General features: G+C 41.8%; 1 long non-coding RNA gene across 3 annotated transcripts in view; it reads left to right on the forward strand.

Moving 5' to 3' along the window:
- The window catches only part of LOC140601031 (uncharacterized), a 59,659-nt gene that overhangs the window by 4,175 nt on the left and 40,639 nt on the right, over positions 1-14,845 (forward strand). For 2 of the 3 annotated variants that reach the window (XR_012004089.1, XR_012004087.1), the window contains exon 2: positions 2,400-2,467. This is a non-coding gene — a long non-coding RNA (uncharacterized lncRNA). Of the gene's footprint in view, positions 1-2,399; positions 2,468-3,435; positions 3,602-14,845 lie in introns of all 3 variants that reach the window. The other variant, XR_012004088.1, reaches the window with a different exon arrangement.

Below are 14,845 nucleotides of genomic sequence, written 5' to 3' on the forward strand. Positions count from 1 at the left end.
GCCCCTACACTGAACATATCCAGAAAAAGAAGTACGAGATGAAAAGGCTGCCTTGGGTCCTTGTGCGCAGTGGGGCTGGGGGTGAGGGGGGGCACAGATGGCTTCTTGTTCCTAACCTCCAACACCCCCACCTTCCCCCAAACAATAAACCACAAAACAGCTTTTGCCTCAAGTTTTAGGACAAAATTAGAATTCTACAACCAAGGCTTGCTTCTTTTGTTCTAGTGTGGAGGAGGTATGACTTCTCTCTTCCCATGTATTGCATAGCCATTTACACCTGGAAGCATTTTTTTGCTAGAGAGAGACAGAGAGGAGTTAGAGTAGTTTAAAGAGAGGATGTTTCCCTCAAGCACACTTCAACCATTTCACAGATTGGTCTAGAACCTGACGGGTATACAATTAGTGTATGGCTATCCTCTGAGGAGTTTACTGTATGCCGATCGATTTGCTACACCTTTATATTGGTTGCTTCAGTTAAGTGTAAGAAGAGGCCAATAAGGAGGACTTTTCCCAACCTAAGCAGTTGTCATATCCATTAAGACATAACCAGATAAGGCCTGGAGGGATTCAATAATTTGCCCAGGGTCATCTAAGTAATAAGGGGCAGAGGCAGGTCTCAAATCTTACTTCCAAGCTTCCAGTATCAGTGGCTGAAATACTAAAATCAGATTTTAAGAAGAGGCAGGGTAGAGCACAAATGTTACCATCAAACACACTGGAGTTCAAGGTTCAAGATCATAGCTTAAGTTTATTTTTCTTGGCCTCAATGTTCTCACCTCTAAAAATGAGAATAATAAAACATCTCTCAGAACTTTTGGAAGTTCAGAGATAATATAAGGAAAATACCTAGCAATAATATGTCCTCAATAAATGGTTGCTATTAAGACAACACAACTACATAAATACATATATATATATATATATATATATATATATATATATATATATATTTTCTTCTGTTCATTTCCCAGAGATCTTTAATTCTTTGCTCTTCTAGTTAAAGTAAGGGAAGCATGTTTGGGACAACAGGTTTGAAAATGGGGGTGCTTTAAGGCATGTTGATGCTTTAAAAATCAAGCCCAAACTCTCTAGGACCATAAACCATTGCTCACGGTGCTTTTCTAGAAGAGCAGGAGCAATAAACATATTCCTGTAGGAAGACTCAGTCTCAGAGAGCCCATGAGATGAGCCAAAGGAGAATCTTCTACCCACAAAGAGGAAGGTGGTAACGTCCTTCACTTCCTTTGTGGTTTTAGCCTAAACCACAACTCCTCCCTTTTTGCTATAAGTTGTTTCTTTACATCCATTCAGATGTGTGTTAGCTTTCTCCCACCTAATATGTCACTCCCTTCTCTGCCATATGGATAAAGAGCATATGCTTCTCCTCCTCCGAGGAAAGCGTCTCCAGCACATAGGAATGGTTTTGAGCTGCTCTCACAACCCATCCATTCTATAGCAGCCTGCATGGGACCCTGTTCCAGGAGACCTCTGGAAGACTCCAGAGTTCTTCCAATGCCCAGGCTTGCAGCTTGGAGGCAGAGAGGATGAATAAGTGTACTGTACATCACTTAGGCAAAAGAGGAAAAGCTTCCTGCTCCAAAATGAATGAGAACGTCAGGGTTTCCAGTTGGAAACAAATGGAGGAAATATAATCTTGTTTTGGTTTAGTTTTTTTGTGTGTGTGTTTTATTTTTGTTTTTGTCTTTTTGGAGAGAAAGAAAATGAATGAAAGGGGAAATAAATGCAATGCCCAAGCCACAGAAAGGAAAATCAGAAAATACCCCCAAAATGGTAGGTTCAGGAAGGTGGGCAGACAGCTGTCTCCTCACTGCTGCTGTGGTTCCCGAGTTAATATTTGCCAGACTTAGCATTCCTGTGAGTGCCGTTGGGATAATGGGCCCCACTCAGCATCACGTGACTTCTCCATCTCAGCCGAGGGACAGGATTTCAACCATATCACACACAGCTCTCATTACTTGTAAGGAAATGATCTTACTGAGGAAAGCAGCACAAACCATAAACACATTTACTTAAAAAGGCAAAGCTGTGAGGTATACCCCTCCACTTCACGACTAACATGGTGTGCTGGTCTTAGCTGCTCATGGCCGAGTCCAGAACAGCATTTTCTAGAGTGGATCCAAGAGCTGCCTCAGGTCACGGGCACTCGTGGACTTAACTTTCTTGCCTGAAGGGGTAGAATAACAGTCATTTTCTATGGAAGAATTTACTAAGTACCATCTTTGTCAAGCAGTGTTAGCTATTCCAAATTGTAGAAAAAGGAAAATCTTTGCCCTTGAGAAGTTTATCATCTTGTTAGGGAGCCACTATGCCAAAAATCAGGGTCCTAAGGCGAGAATCATTAGATCCATCCTCATCCTTTCCCTCTCTCCCTCTTTTAGGTTAAACAGAAACAACACCAGCACTGAGACTTGGGGAGGCTGAGTGACTGTCCATGGCTACGCATCTAGTAAGTCCGCAGAAGCAAAACCCAATTTTTCTAACTCCAAGACTGAGGACCTTTCTCTCATATTTCACTTGTGTCCCAAAAGGAAGAACTAGGGCAAATAACTGCACAAGTTCATATGATAAAAGCCACATGTACATATGTATCATGACATACAAATAAAGGGAAGGCAAAGTCTGAATTGAGTTAGTCCGGAAAGGTTTCTTTGGAAGAAGTTCTGAAGGGTGTGATTGGGTAGGAATTGTCAGAAGTTCAGTTCCATCAACAACCATTTCAAAAAGCCCAATACGTACAAAGCACTCGACACAGAGAGAGGAAGCCCAATAAGATGAATAATAGTATCTCACGGTCTCCGCCCTGGACGAGCAGTACTACTAAGTTTATTAATGGTAGAAGGGGAATAACTGAAGTAAGTCACAGTTATGAGCCAGGGGGAGGAGAAAAGCAGACTCTTGGAAATATTGTGAAGGCAGAGAAAAACCCGCCGGGAACCAGGAATGGATATACCTTGAGAAGGAGAACTCAAAATTTATTGAAGCATCACAGAGGAGGAAGGTTTTCTAGATTTAAGCTGAGTAAAAGGGAACAATCAATTAATTCTTACCTCAAAAATATTTGGAGTTTGTCCTTATAGATCTAATGTCTTAATTTGTCATATTGTTTATAGCCATATTCATTCAGAGCTTGATATCATGAAAACATTAAATGTACACACACAAACAAAAAACTTTGGAAACACTGTCCCAAAGCTCATAATGGTCAAATCCCAAAGACAAAAGGTACCCTAGAGACTGGCCCAACATCCTATTACAAACGAAAAGATCAAGGTCCAGCGAAACAAGGCAAAAAGTTACTTTTCCACTAAGGAAGGCAAAAAAGTCAGGTCCCAAATTAGAGCCACTTTGTTCCAGCTCTAGTGGCTATATTCTCTAAGCCAAAAATTGGGACACAAACTATAAATGCGTTTACAGGTGCCATGGAGGAGAGTATTTAAAATAAAGACCAAAGGTTAGACTGTGGTCCTAGATGATGTTTCCAGAACATTCCACAGCATTTCAGAAGAGAATGTAGTCTACTCAGAGTCAAGAGAGACTTCCACAGCCAGAAAAGAAGCATCAGAGTCTATCTCCATCCAAGGTGAGCCCTTGGTGAAAGCCACAGGGATTCTAGGCAAGTCTTTGATACACAAAATGAGATGATAAATAACTTAAGACTATTTATTAGTTCCCGGGGCACCAGGTTTCCTCAAAGCCTAGCATGTGTAGGTCTCAATAAATTCTAAATATAAACTATAGTAAGCTGATGATGACCTTGGCCAGATATTCCTTGGGCATCATAAGATACTCATACCCCAACAATTTTAACCTCATTCGCCTGTTACTTGTATAAATGCAAATCCAATTATTTTAGTATCATGGTCAGATCATTTCTGGTAATTCAAAAGTGAAAAAAGTTCCCAACTATTAGTGCAATACTGCAGGAAGCTTAGTGGATTATTCTGACACTAAAATAGTCCTCCAAGATACACACCTAGTCCTGTCCATACAAAATAATGTAATGAATAATGTAATGGTGATGATCTTTATATAAAGAAACTTTTCTCTTTCGAGGTGCAAAATTTGCATGAATTCATTCTCACTTTCTCCCCTAACTCCTTTAGTGACAGAGACCAGCAGTAAGTTAAATTGCTAACAGTGACTGGAACCCATTCCCTCTGCCTCATTTTGCTGGTACTAAGTAAACAGCCCCGGGGAAACCTCATCCTAAGAGAACAGAAAAAGCCAGGAAGATTCAGGACTCACCCTTGATGATGTCATTATTGTCATAAATCAAGCAGCATTTCTCATCCATTAGTACCAGTACCATTAGTACCATTCGAATTTCAAAATATCATCCCAGTGTTTAGTAATAGCTTTGTTAAAAAATAGACTGACAGAGCTTTGCGCTTCAGGTTTCTACGCACTGAATTTCTCATTCTCCCTTCCTGTTTCTGCCTAGACTATGAAGTGAGCTGATTCACTGTTATGATTCAGTGTGTGCTATAGTGTTTGGTCAAGAAATAATGCCTTTTGGACACCTGAGTGGCTCAGTCAGTTAAGTGTCTGCCTTCAGTGCCCCACATTGGGCTCTCTGCTCAGCAAGGAGCCTGCTTCTCCCTCTGCCTGCTGCTCCCCCTAACTTGTGCTCTGTCTCTGTCAAATAAAATCTAAAAAAGAAAAAAAAGGGAAGAAATAATGTCTTTCAAAACAATAATATATTTGCATATACATAGAATATTTCTAGAAAGGTATATGCAAAACTGGTTGTTCTAAAGTGGCTGAGGGATGGTATTTACACACTTTGTGAATTTTATACTTCGTGTAGCATCTACTCATTTGCAAAAAATATGTTTAAAAGATTTTCAATGAATAAACAAATATTCTTGGAGTGCCTGGGTGGCTCAGTCGGTTAAGCAACTGACTCTTATTTCAGCTCAGGTCATAATCTCAGAGTTCTAAGATCCAGCCTCGAGTCAGGTTCCATGCTCAGCAGATAGCTTGTATGAGATTCTCTCTCCCTCTCCCTCTGCCCCTCCCCGCTCCCCGCACCCCCTGCTTATAATCTCTCTCTAAAAAAAATAGAAACAAAAAAGTTTAAAAAATAAACAAATATTCTTTTTGAGCTTCTTATCTCCTAAATGTTTTAGCAGTGACCAAGATTAAATAGTTGATTTCCGAAGTTTTAAAGGTGTTGGCTCCATACTGATCTAACCTGCTTCTTATTCCTCCACTATTCATCATGTGTCATATTTTCTTTTAAACATCCAGCAGAGTTCAAAAGTTGCACCATAGGGTCTATTTTTTATTTATTTATCTATCTATCTATCTTTTGTTTGTTTATTTATTTTTAGTAAGCTCTATGCCCACAACATGGGGCTTGAACACATGACCCTCAGATCAATAGTTTCATGCTCTTACAACTGAACCAGCCAGGCACCCCAGCAGCAAAGTTAATTTTGTTTTATTCTGAGAATTTTGAGAAATGCAAGTTAAAACCATAATGAAATATCACCTCATACCTGTCAGAATGGCTAAAATCAAAAACATAAGAAGTGACAAGTGTTGGTGAGGATGTGGAGAAAAAGGAAACCTCATGTACTGTTGGTGGGAATGTAAATTGGTGCAGCTGCTGTGGAAAACAGTATGGAGATTCCTCAGAAATAAAAAATAGAATTACCATATGATCCAGTAATTCCACTCCTGGGTATTCACCTAAAGAATATGAAAACACTAATTCAAAAAGAAAATGCACCCCTATGTTTATTGCAGTATTATTTACACTAACCAAGATATGGATGCAACCCAAGTGTCCATCAATAGATGAATGGATGCAACCCAAGTGTCCATCAATAGATGAATGGATAAAGAAGATGTAGTGTATATATACAATGGAATATTATCCAGTCATAAAAAAGAATAAAATTTTGCCATTTGCAATGACATAGATGGAGCTAGAGAGCATAATGCTAAGTGAATTAAGTCAGAGAAAGACAAATACCATATGATTTAGTCATATATGTAATATAAGAACCAAAACAAATGAAGAAAAAAGAGACCAAAACAAAACAAAACAAAAAACAGACTTAACCATAGAGAACAAACTGATAGTTTACCAGAGGGGAGATGGGTAGGGGGATGGATGAAATAGGTGATGGGGATTAAGAAGTTCATTTGTTGTGGTGAGCACTGAGTAATGCATAGAATTGTTGAATCACTATATTGTACTAATATAACACTGTATATTAATTATACAGAATTAAATAATAATTTCTGAGAATTTTGATCACAATTTGAAATAACCAGACATTCTTGAGATGCACCAAAACCATAGCTGGGAACCACTAAATTTCAGATTCTGAAAATGCTAATCACATCTTTAAAAATTTGCAGAATCCAATGATGTATAAATGCACATAAATTATTTTTTAAAAATATTTTATTTATTCATGAGAGACACAGAGAGGAAGAGATAGGCAGGGGGAGAAGTAGGCTCCCTGCGGGGAGCCCGATATGGGACTCAATCCCAGGACCCCAAGATCACGACCTGAGCCGAAGGCAGATGCTCAACCACTGAGCCACCCAGGTGTCCCAAATACACATAAATTCTATTTACTCAAATTCTCTTGTGCTTATTAGATCTAATTATTAATTTTTTGAATATAGACAAAAATCTCTACATTGTAATATAAGATGAAGCATTGAATAGATTAATATGGTGAATGGTTAAGGGATCTATTGCAAAATTGTAAGAAAGCACTTTGAAATGAGAGGAAAGAATCCATTCTCAGGGTACCTGGGTGGCACTTAAGTGTCTGATTTCAGTTCAGGGCATAATCTTGGGGTCCTAGGATCAAGCCCCACCTCTGGCTTCCCAGTCAGCATGGAGTCTGCTTCTCCCTCTCTCTCTGCCCCTCTCCTTGCTCATGCGCTCGCGTGCTCTCTCTCTCTCTCTCTCTGTCTCTCGCTTGCTTACCCTGTCTCTCAAATAAATAAATAAAATCTTAAAGAAAAAAGAAAGAAAATATATTCTTCTATCCCTCACCAAAATACATGTTCACTGTATGTGTACTACCTAGAAACTTAACTTTGGGATTTTAAACAGCACACAGAGCTGAGTTCTGATCACCCGGCTTATTATTCTGCCAATGTATTTAACGCCTGTTTGTTACACACCTGTCCTCTGCTGGCTCTTCGCTAGGTTTGGAGTATTGGGCATAGAGCAGGGGCGGATGGAGCATAAAACTATAATACAGCTATAGAGGGGAAACTAGGAGGAGTTCTGGGGGGGAGGGTACCTGGTCTCAGGGTCAGAGGTGACCTTCTGGAGGGAGACTGATGGTTGAGATGGGACCTGGGAGGGTGGCCTTGCAGTTAGCTTGCTGAAGCAACTCCCTCACCTTCAGGCTTTTGTATGTAAAACAGGGATTAGTAATCTCAGAGGTTTTCTCTGAAGACTGAATAAATTTTGATATTGAAAGCATTTAGTGCCGTATCTGGCACATAGTAAATGCTCAATAAATGATAGCTATTATTGCCTGGTTGTTTTGGAGAGTCTCTTCCGGGTAACCTATGAGGCAGCCTCAAAAGTGTGAAGCTTACAAAACGGCCCTTGTGCTAAATGCTCCAGTTCCTCCACACACGCTGCGTGGCAGCAGTAGGGGTGAGTAGATCAAGCACACAGCCTTGAGCAGGAAGGCTCAAGGCTGCACACTCACCATGACCATGAAGGCAATCCTCCCCACCGCCCCCCCATATTTTTTGTCACAGGGTTAACATGTTCTATAAGTCAGATCTGAAATCCTGGCCCCCTCAAAGGCTGCTGGGTCTCCCTGTTTAATCAGACATGAAACAAATCGCGTGCTGCGGCAGAGGCGTACAAACACGCTTTAATTACAATATTGTAACACCAATTAGAGATCTATCTAATCGAGGACTCGGCACTTCCTGCTTGGATATTACTCCCATGTTGGGATAATTACTGCTAATTAAGCTTGGAACTAATTAGGCTAAATGATCTCATTTATACCAACAAAGATGACTTCTAGGAGTTCATAAGAAAAACGAGGGTGATTTTATCATTCCTGGACTATTTGGCATTTCACACTGGAAATAAAATGCCATCCCCTGCCATCAAGGTGCACAGCCGGCTTGTTCCCCTGGAATTCTGGTCCCAGATGGCAGCAGGATCTTCATTTGTCTACACAGATTCTCCTACACAGTTGAACATATAATGTAAAAACAGTGTCCACTCAAATCCACCGTGTCTTTCCACAAATGACAATCACAATCTCAAGAAGGGCAGCCACCAAAAGCAGTGACAGCAGGAAGCGGGGGATCCCTCAGCAGCCTCGCAGAGCCCGCTCACCTTGACTTGTTTCCTGCATCTCGGTATTCCTACCACAGCCTTTATGGCTAAGAGTAAGTCACAGGTTTGGAGGTTGGTCAGACAGATCTGGGTTTGGGGAGATTATTTATTACACCTACAATTCAGAGCTGCATCCCTAGCACAGGGATAATAACAGTGCTGTGTAGTGTCTCTGTGAAGATTAGTAAGAATTATCTGGAATGCAGGATAGTGGTTGACACATAGCTGCCCTCAGTAAGTAACAGGGACTTCTTTTTATGTCTTCAAGGCACCATAATACTCACTTCTCAACTAAGCCTACATTTTACCTGTCCTGCTTCTCTTTTCTGGCCTGGTGCGGTGGTAGTAGAAGAAAGCGCATGACAGGAAGTTGGGGATCCTCATTATTTTCCAGTTTGTCTAACTAGCTGTGTGACTTGAGCAAGTCACTTCTCCCGCCTGGAAAATGCCATTCACTCTAGTACTGAGCCAGGTTACATGAATTTTTGGACATAACCTTTAAGTAATATTCCCCAATTTTAGAGATGAAGAAACAGATTGAAATAAATAATTTTCCAAAACCGAAAAAAACAAAAACCCTCACTGTTATAAAAGGGCAAGGTCAGGAACTGAACCCAGGACTCATTCCATAGCCTACCCTCTTAATATATATTACATTGAATTGCCTTATTCTCCCTTCCACTTGACATCTCCAGGGTCCTTTCTGGCTAAGAACCTCTGGTTCTGTCCTGTGGGTGAATGCCTCAACCTTGTTCTTACCTAGCAACCCTCAACTAAGAGGTCTTTTATTCTTTTTAAGATTTTATCAAGCAATCTCTACACCCAATGTGGAGCTTGAACTTACAACCCCAAGATAAAGAGTCACACGTTCTACCAATTGAGCCAGCCAGGTGCCCCTACAAAGAGTGAATCTTTTCTCTCTCTCTTTTTTTTTTTTTAAGTAGGCCCCACACCCAAGGTGGGGCTTGAACTCATGACCCGGAGATCCAGAGTCGCGTGTTCTATCAAATGAGCCAGTCAGGCACCCTCTATTGCATGTCTAATATATGCTTCATCCTAGGGAGAATAAGATGCCCCCTGACACCAACACCCTGACAAACTTATATTCATTAAACTACCTGCCTTAGAATTCCTATATTGTGACAAACATTTCCCTATCAGAATTATATATTTTAACTCTTTTCACAACAATGGAACTAACTTCAACCTATTTGTGGAAAATCTTTATATTATCTTCTCTGGGCTCTAGCACTTGGTTTTTTTTTTTTTTTTCTCTGAGAAAAACATTCTAGGGCTTCTCTGGTCCTCTCTTATCTATACAGTCTAATAAAAGACTCCACAAATATGTGGGTACATATACACAACACAGATATTCTTTGCTGGAATGCTCTTTCGGGGAAAACAAAAACCAATAGACAAAGCCCAAACCTCTGTTCTTAAGTATTACAGAGGACTGAAATCTTCAACCTGTACACCTTTCCTTCTAGAGAAGTGTTAATGAGATCACAAAGCAATACTGGCTGGTCATCTATGGTCAGCTCAGGTCAAGAATTTCCTGAGCCATCTGAGCTACAGCCTATCCTGGAAATGATTTCTATTGATGCTAGAAAAAGCTAGGATGGAAACACATCTGTCACCTGACTCTTAGGAGCCTTTGCAGCAAAAGTCTGGTCTCAATCTAGCCTCTGGCCTATGCCCCACTGGAATGTGAACTCTAGGAAGACCGCCTTGTCTTGTGTGGTTTCATCTCTAGTACTTAGAATAGGGCCTAGGATAAAGTAGATGTTTAATAAATGTCTACTAAGCCAATGAATAGAGTACTGAGTTTCAGTGCAGGCACCTAGGGGCAAAACTAAGGAAGTTTGTACACCTCTTCAGATATGTGAAGGTCTCTTGCCTTTGGAGCATTCCACCTGTGACATGTTCTCAGAAGGTAACCTGCTGCAGCTTGGACTCTTTTTCTACTCCTGTCTAGAGGATTCCTACAGCCTTACCCTATGGGCAAGGCAGTCCCTGGCTCTGATTCCCATCACTCCAGGGTCTCTCTGGGGGGAAAATGGGAGTGGACACAGGGAAAAGGGTGCTTTTTTACCTGTGAAGGAGGAACCAGGGACCTCAGTGTCACCCGGGGTGGGGCTGGGGATGAACCCTGCCCCAATGTCCAGATCACTGAGCTCCTCCCAACCCAGAGGCCTGGCATTGATGGAAAGAGGATCTCTGTCTGCAGCTAATTCTTGAGAGACTGACAAATCCTGAACCACCCTTGCCTGCCTAAAATACTCTGCGTAGGGGAGGTGTCAAGTTGGTCCCTCGCCTGCAGGGTGGGAGTGTCAGTGATGGCCAGTCAGAAAGCACAAGGAGAAAGAAGGAATACTGGATTTGGAATCAAAACACTGAAGTCTCGGACCAGCAGCCTCACTTTCTTCCTACATAAAATGGGGATAATATGAGCAATCCTCTTCACCTCAGAGTGGTAAGGAGATAACGAGCACCACAACTGATCGCACACTGCAGATGTCACATAACAGTGAGTTATTACCTCTCACCCAGTAATTGTCTCTAGTTGTGGGATATGCTTAGTAACGTTTGTGATGCAGGGGCACCTGGGTGGGCCCCATGTATACAGGGTGGTGGATAGGAGATGCGCTGGCAGCTTCCCTGAGATGGAGTACCAATCTGCCTCTGCCAGGGACTGTTTCTGGTGGCTCATCGGGCAGGATGGCCCAAGAGCTTTGTACCTAAGCTGCAAATAACACACCTGTGGTATTCCCTGCCTCCATCCTTTGCTGGAGATGGATTTATATGGATGAACACCTATAGGAGCTAAGAGTTCCTTCCTCATGTGTTACATCATGGTTCCTTACCATGGTTCCTTACCATAGCTCAGAGTTCCTTACCATGACTCAGAGCATGGGCAGACCTAACAAGTGAGGGACTCAGGGAAGGGTCCTTGGTCCCAGGGAACCCCAGTGTGACATATTAGAGGAGCAACTTATGAGGAATCCTGAAACAGAGCAGGAAGCAGCCTCTTAGCACAGGCCTTAGAAACTAACAGGTGCATGGGGCACCTGGCTGGTTGAGGCAATGGAGCATCCGACTACTGATGTCAGGATCCGACTACTAATGTCAGGATTGTGACTGATGTCAGGATTGAGCCTCATGTTGGGTGTGGAGCTTACATAAAACAACAACAACAACAATGAAAAAAAACCTAACAAGCAATTAACTTAAGAGGATGAAAAATGAATACATATATTAATGAATAAATAAATGTTTTCACAAAATGAAGAAACCTTTTATAAGAAGGATCATTGTGCCATTCTCCTGGTTCTCATTTTGTCTTTTGTGTTAATACAGAGTCTCAATATATCAGTTTTGTTTCCGTAACACAGCTGAGATAACTCAGTTTCCTGTGCTGCTAGGGCATGTCAGACCGAGAGGTGAGAGTGCTGAGGGAAATATTATGAACCCCCAAATCATAGCATAGCAATCTAAGGAAGAATGTGGGTAAGTCAACCAACCACTTTCACGTGACAAATGAGAAAATTGTGGCCCAGAAAGTTTACACAACCACGCTCCTCTGAAGACAGCATGTTGGGATAGTTGCCTGAGAAAACATACCAGCTTTCCTCCTCTCAGGCAAAAGAAAAACAAAAACATTTTACATTTGTTGCTTTAGTGGGGAAAAGTCAATGAAGCTGCCAAAAAACAAGGCCTCCCATTTGTAAGCATCAGAAATGGCCCCATGAATAGGAGACTCTGAGAAATCCAAGACTGACTCCTGCAAAGGACAGAGGTACCAGGAAGTCACCTGAGGCAGTTGTTAGGGAGTCTATGTCCTGTCCTTGTACCCCATCGGCCAGGACAAACCCCAAATGGGGCCAATTCGGGACTGTGTATGCCAATACACAGTGTATACACAATACCCAATCCCCTTTATGGAATATGCTTGTCCTGAAACTATTATCCACTATCATGTCAAGTATCTGTTAAAAAAAGAATATGATGGCACAACTGGGGGGCTGAAAGGCTACACTGTCTCTAGCAAGAACTTCACCATAATGCTCAAATTTAAAATGGTTCTTCCTTAAAGCTAATCTTTCCTGGAGGTATGAAAGCGGTTCTTCTTCAAAGTTGGAAGTCTAGGGTGTGCACATGGGTGGCTCAGTTGGTTAAGCATCCAACTCTTGATTTCAGCTCAGGTCATGATCTCAGGGTTGTGAGATCGAGCCCCCCATGTTGAGTCTGCTTGAGGTTCTCTCTTTCCCTCTTCCTCTGCTCCTCCCCACCACTCACTCTCTCTTTCAAAATCAACCAATCTTTAAAAAAATTTTGAAGTTGGATGTCTGATTCACATTTCTCTTCTGCATTCAAACTTTTGCTCATTCATTTATTCATTTGTTCCACTGACACTGGTTCCTATTCTGAATGAGACATAGCTTTCAGAAATTAGTAGTCCTGCAATGAAGGAATGATTACTCTGGTAATTATCCACATCTCCACCCCTAAAGACTGGATTATCTATCATTTTTCTTATCTGAGAAATGTTTACCTCTGTTGGAGAAGTGGAGAGGGGCAAATTCATAACTGGTTGGTTTCATGCATCTGTTCTTCCTCAAAATCATGTGTCATCCAACTAGAGCTAAAGTGAAGGAGGTAGGTTGGCAGGCAGACCAGAGAGCAGAAAGGTCAGAACCACAGACACAAAAATGGTTCCATAAGCTTCTAGACAGGAAGGCAAATGTCACATCTGGAAAGATCTTGTTCATTCATTCATTCAGTGATGCTTATATGCGTTGAGCATCAGCCGGGTGCCAGGCACTGTACTAGGGGCAGAGGCATAAGATTAAATAAAGGAAAACAACCTTATTATCAAGGATCTCAGGATTTATTTTTTTTAAGATTTTATTTATTCATGAGAGACACAGAGAGAGGCAGAAACATAGGCAGAGGGAGAAGCAAGCTCCCTGAGGGGAGCCTCATGTAGCACTCGATCCACAGACCCTGGGATCACGACCTGCATCAAAGGCAGACACTCAAATGCTGAGCCACCCAGGCACCCAAGGATCTCAGGATTTAAAGGGGGAAGTATGTACATACACAAAACTATGATGGAATGAAATAAATCCTAAAAGAAGTACATACATGGTACCAGGTGGAGAAAGAAAATGCTAAATTTGAAGACATTTTTGAGGTGAAGTCAATAGATCCTCATGACCATTTGGGTGTAGAAGGTGAGGGAAAGAATTCAGTGAGTCCAAGGTTTCTGGCTTCAGGTACTGGATGAAAGGTGGTATGAGTTAACTAGGAAAAGGAATACCGGAGGAGACTCAGGCTTTTTAGATGAAAGTGAATGTGTTTTATTTTGCTCAAGGTGGAAGATCAAGGTTGAGATGTCTATGGGAAAAAAAAAAAAAAAAAGAGAGAGATGTCTATGGGTAGTTGAAACTGTGTTTGGAATTTAGGATAGCAATCAATCAATAATGGTGTATGAAGGAGCAGGGATGGGCAAAGGAATAGGATGACGAAGAGAAGCAAAAGGTGGAGCGTCTAAATAGTAAGAACTTGAAAACACAACCCCTGCCCCAAAGAAGATGAGGATGCAAATCTCCCACCTTTCCTACTTCAGATCAGCTGCTTCCACCTAGGTCACAAATGGCTTCAAACTGTCAAATGGAAGAAGCACTTGCCAGCCTATACCTTGCCTGAGTCTGCAGGATTTGCACTGTCAGCTCCCCAAGGCCTCTTCTGGTTCTCTCCCTGACTGTGGCATCTCTGATATCACCTCTCTACTTCTCTCACTCACTACTTTTTTTTTAGCTAAATCATTATTCACTATGAAGACTTGGTTCTCAAATGGTTCCATGACCTTGAACTTTCTGTTCCCTCCTACGAGGTGCCTTTCCTCTGCTTACCTCTCTTCCCCAGTTGTTCACCCAAAAGATTCTTCTAGACCTGTAAAGCTCCATCTAAGAGTTTTCTCCAGGGGTGCCTAGGGGGCTCAGTGGTTGAGCATCTGCCTTTGGCTCAGGTTGTGATCCTGTGGTCCTGGGATTGAGTCCCACATCAGGCTCACCAAGAGGAGTCTGCTTCTTGCTCTGCCTATGTCTCTGCCTTTCTCTGTGCATCTCTCACAAACGAATGAATAAAATCTTAAAAAAAATAATAAGACTTTTCTCCTTCCCTTGCTTCCTCCAGCTGCCCAGTAGTCACGTTCCCTCCTCTAGGCTCCTATTAATAATTTTTGCCACTTTAGACTGGACTGTTTATTCATTGCTATACAACACAGTACACTGCCAGAAGGGAAGGCATTTATTTTATGATTTCTAGAGAGGAATCCTTAGCACCTGACACAGTCAGTGGTGGGTACTCAGGGAATGACTGGATAAATAAATGAATGATGAGAATGGTGAGGGAGATGAGACAGTTGAAGAAGAAAGCCATGCGATGGGTGCAGCACCTTGCTGGCTCAGTCGG

The sequence above is a fragment of the Canis lupus genome, chromosome 12 (assembly GCF_048164855.1).
Source record: "Canis lupus baileyi chromosome 12, mCanLup2.hap1, whole genome shotgun sequence".
In the NCBI taxonomy this organism is placed as follows: Eukaryota; Metazoa; Chordata; class Mammalia; order Carnivora; family Canidae; genus Canis; species Canis lupus.